The following is a 4,491-nucleotide window of genomic DNA, read 5'->3' as shown; positions in this document are numbered from 1 at the left end:
TAGCCCGCCGGTGACACAGACCATCTGGGAAGGTGGGAGGAGCTGGCCTTGAGCTGTGCAACCCGGAGCTGCTGCTGGAGACACAGTTAACGGACCATCCCAGGGCCCTGCTGTGCTCGTGGAGCTGACCTAGCTGGGGAGGCAGGTGATGATAAAGCAGAGGCGAGTGTGGTGGGTGAAGATAAAGCAGCACAGCGGTGATGTGGGGCTGGGGCAGGTGCAATTTTGAGTCAGGCAGCAAAGTCCCAGAGGTTGGCAGTGCTTGTGGAAGGAACAGCAAAGAGGTCCGAGGGGCTGGAAAGGGGGCCAGGATGGGAGGCGGGAGGAGGGCCATCCAAGAAAGGGTGGATAGGTCCTTCAGGACCCTGGGAGACCCACATGGAGACCTTGGCTTTCACCCCAAGTGCTTTGAAAGCTGTGGGCAGGTTTTTGGACAGCAGAAAGCTAGCATGCCTCCCGCATCTCCCCCTGCACATACCCTCAAGCCCTTGTGTCTTTTTGTCAAGCCCGAACTTAATCCACCCTCTGCCTGCATCTCCCACCTTGTGAGTTTGGGGGAGGAAGAAAAAAAAAACAACCCACAGTCCTAACATTGCTCATTCATGCAGTGTTCTCCCTATTTTCACACCTTATTACAGCTTCCAACATCACACCCTCTGCCCTCCGCTGACGTCCTTTCTTCCTGCACTAGAAAATAGTCGCTCCATTCAGTTGCTCCCACACTAAAGCCAGGAGCGCTTGTGCCCACACTTCCTGCCTTCAGCTCCAGAGGCCACCGCTCTCTGCCTCTCCCCTAAGTCCCCTAAATTCTTTTTTTTTCCTTCTCCTCGGAGCTCAGACCTCACCTCTCCGGACACTTAACTCCCCAGGTGATCTCAGCCAGCCCCACGACCTCAAAGACCATCAAAACACTAACATTCCCGATTAAATGCCTCCAGCCTGGGATTCTCCTGTGAAGTCCCGACACATCCAGCCACCTACGTCACCGCTTCCCTTGGAGACTTTGTATAAAGGAGTTCCAAAATACATCGACCTGCCCGGATCCCTTCAGCTCTGCTAGATTGTGCCTTTGCCCAGGCTTTGCGGGCTTTTCCACAACTGCCTGCCCACCAGCTTTTCTTCAGAGAACTACCCTGGGCTCGGGAACACGACGCCAACACTGTCAAGAAGATCAGACTGGGGCACACGGACACTTTGCCTCCGTACCCACGAGAGTCAGACGTACCTGGGATTGTAGGCTCCTGGGCCACCTTTAGTCCAGTTCAGGACTGCTCTGAGAAGTCACTTATCCTCTCCAGCTCCCTGCAGGCTCAGGTAACAGGTGCCCTCCGCAGGACTCTGAGCTTGACCCCCTCAGTCCTGCTTCCTCCTCCTTCCTCTCTTGCATGTGCAGTCAAGCAAGTCGAGCTCCGTCTTCAAATGACGTGCAAAATCTGCACACTTTTCATCATCTTCACCAAGACCACCTGAGTTGTCCACCAGCAGCACGTGCCCAGATCAGTGCAGTAACCTTTTTTTAAATTTAAAATTTTTAAAGATTCCCGCATGCATGAACACACGTAAGCATGGGGGAGGGGCAGAGGGAGAAGCAAACTCCCCACTGAGCAGGGAGGCTACATGGGGCTCCATCCCAGGGCCCCAAGATCATAACCTGAGCCCAGAAGACAGATGCCCAACCAACAACTTTTTTAAAAAAATCTTTTCGGGTGGTGGGGGGGCATCTGGGTGGCTCAGTGGGTTAAGCTTCCACCTTTGGCTCAGGTCATGATCTCAGGGTCCTGGGATTGAGCTCCGCATCAGGCTCTCTGCTCAGGAGGAAGCCTGCTTCCCTCTCTCACACTCCTCCTGCTTCTGTTCCTTCTCTTGCTGTCTCTCTCCATCAAATAAAATATTTTAAAAACAAAAACAAGGGGCGCCTGGGTGGCTCAGTGGGCTGCAGCCTCTGCCTTCGGCTCAGGTCATCTTCCAGGGTGCTGGGATCGAGCCCCGAGTCGGGCTCTCTGCTTAGCAGGGAGGCTGCTTCCTCCTGTCTCTCTCCCTCTGCCTGCCTCTCTGCCTACTTGTGATCTCTGTCAAATAAATAAATAAGCAAGCTTTAAAAAAAACAAAACAAAACAAAAAAACCACCCTTTTTTAAAAAAGTAGGCTCCACACCCAACCCAGGAGCTCGAACTCATGACCCTGAAACCAAGAGTCGCAAGTTCTACTGACTCAGCCAGCCAGGCGCCCCTGTGGTCACCTCCTCATTGGTCTTCCTGCTTCTATTTTGTATGGTACAGTCTCTGCATGCGGCAGCCGAAGAGTTTTGAGAGTGCATGGAGACTGGGAACTTAAACGCTGGCATAGGCTAATACACCAGTAACAGTGGTTCGCACTGCGCTTCGCCCAGGCCAGGCACTGTGCTAAGCACTCTGCAGTCCTTCAGCTGTTCTGTGCCCGTACACGGAGGGCCTGCTGTGTACCACGCACTCTGTCCTGCTCTGGGATAAGGTGGTTAAAAAAAAAAAAGAAAAAAAAAAAAAAGGCGGCCAGATCTGGATCCCCTCTGAGCTGACATGCTGGGTGGGGAGGCTGACAACTATGAAGTGAAAACACAAATAAATACTTGAAGGTTGTGACAAGTGCCCTGAGAAAAATAAAGAGTGTGATGTGTGGTCGTCACCAAGAGGAGCCAGTCTTCGATGAGCCCAGAAGGCTTCCTGGAGGAGGTGATCCCTGAGCTGAAAGCCAAAGGCCAAGGAGCTAGCCAAAGAGCCAGGTGGGGAGCATTTCAGGCACAAGGGGGAGCCGAAGGGGCAGAAGGGGCAGGACCTCAAGGGCTGCAGTGAAGACTTGGGCTACTACGCTGAATAAGGTGGGAGCCATGGAGGGTTCTTGAACAGAAAAGTAGTGTGAACTCACTGGAATGTTCACAAGCCCCCTTTCACACCTGTGTCAGGAACTGTGGAGGAGGGGAGGGGATGGCGGGAGCCAGGGACCTGGGCAAGGGACTGTGCTGGTTCAGATGGGTGATAATGGGGGCTGGGAGCTGAAGATAGGGGAAGAAGTGGGTAGGTTTGGGAGGTATTTTGGAGGCGGAGCTAAGAGGAACTGGGGATAAGGAAAGGAACAAACTCATAATCGGAGGCGACACTCTCTGGGGTTGGTACAGGGTAGCGGGGAGGGCTTGGAGTCCAGGAGACCTGGGTTCAAATGCTTTCTAAGCCACTCTCCCACTGAGCGACCTTCAGGAATGTAACCCAACCTCCCAGCCTCAATTATTGAGGGGAGTAATAAAAGTGGTATATGTGGTATGTGTAGGGAGTACTCAAGAAATGGTGGCCATTTAAGAAATTCCTAGGGTGGGGGTGCAGAGAAAGGCAGTGAAACCCATGGTCACCCAGCAGTGACAATGACAGATAGCGACAGCAGGGGGCAGCACTAAGCCTCCAGGCAACGGGGCAGGGCCCAGCTTTGCAGGTTCAAAGAGGCTGGACTGGACTGTGGACGCCTCAGGTGCCTGGGCCTGGGGACAAAACAGGCCTGGAAGCATGTGTGGGGTGGGAGGTGGACAGGCTGTCGCTGCCTTCCGGAGTCTAGGAATCAGACCCTAATAAAGGGCATTTTGTTCAGGAGAAACCTGAGCAGCCTACATGGAGAGACTCAGGCAGAGATGGGGCCCCGCAGGCTGAGGGCTTCCTGCCTTGCTTCCTTCCCCTCCCCCCAGGAGACTCGCCCCGGCTCAGACACCCAATCCCGGGGCAGTCAGAGCTGGGGTTCCCCCCACCAGCCTCCTACTCCCTCCACAAACACTCCAGGCCCAGGCTCTGTACAATAGGCACTTTATTAGTGGTTGGAATGCATTTAACACGCAAGAGTGTGCAGACAGAACGGGGTGGGGGGGTGTTTGCTGAGGGCTGGCGGCAGGCACAGGAGACTGGGACCCCAGGCTGGGTTTCCTCCCTCTCTGGGATGCTGCCGTGGTGCCGATGAGCAAGGACATGAAGTCAGGGGCCCGGGGATATGGCGAAGGGGGAACCGGGAGACCAGGTCCCCAGAGTTCAACAAATTTGGCAAAAGGACCCTCAAGGTGAGGTGACAGGGTGGGGCCCAGTGTGTCCACAGCATCTGCCCCCAACCCCTCCCCTGATAGTGTCCCTTGGGGGGATTCAGCGGCTCATTCTCTTACAAAGAGAGCTGTGTCAGTAACTGGCAGAAGGAGGGGGGAAACTGGGCCCGGCTCTGCCGGCCGGCCAGCAGGTTTCCATTAAGCAGCTATTACTGGACCCCTCCCTCAGGCTCTGGTCTGTCCACACCGGTCCGCTCCCCGCAGCCCTCCCCCGACAGACTTACTACTCCCTCTCCTTCCACGACACCCCTGCTGTGGCCTCACCTGTGGCCTCCGTGCCAGGAGCCAGTCCCACCCCAGCCAGGCTCCGCAGGGAGGGGACCCTAGGCAGGAACGACAGAAGGCACGCCTCAGCTGGCCCCATCTCAGCCGTGGAGACAGAA

The sequence above is a fragment of the Lontra canadensis genome, unplaced genomic scaffold (genome assembly GCF_010015895.1).
Source record: "Lontra canadensis isolate GAN:19392208 unplaced genomic scaffold, GSC_riverotter_1.0 scaffold88, whole genome shotgun sequence".
NCBI lineage: Eukaryota > Metazoa > Chordata > Mammalia > Carnivora > Mustelidae > Lontra > Lontra canadensis.
The sequence above is the reverse complement of the archived record's forward strand: the minus strand, read 5'-3'. Positions refer to the sequence as shown.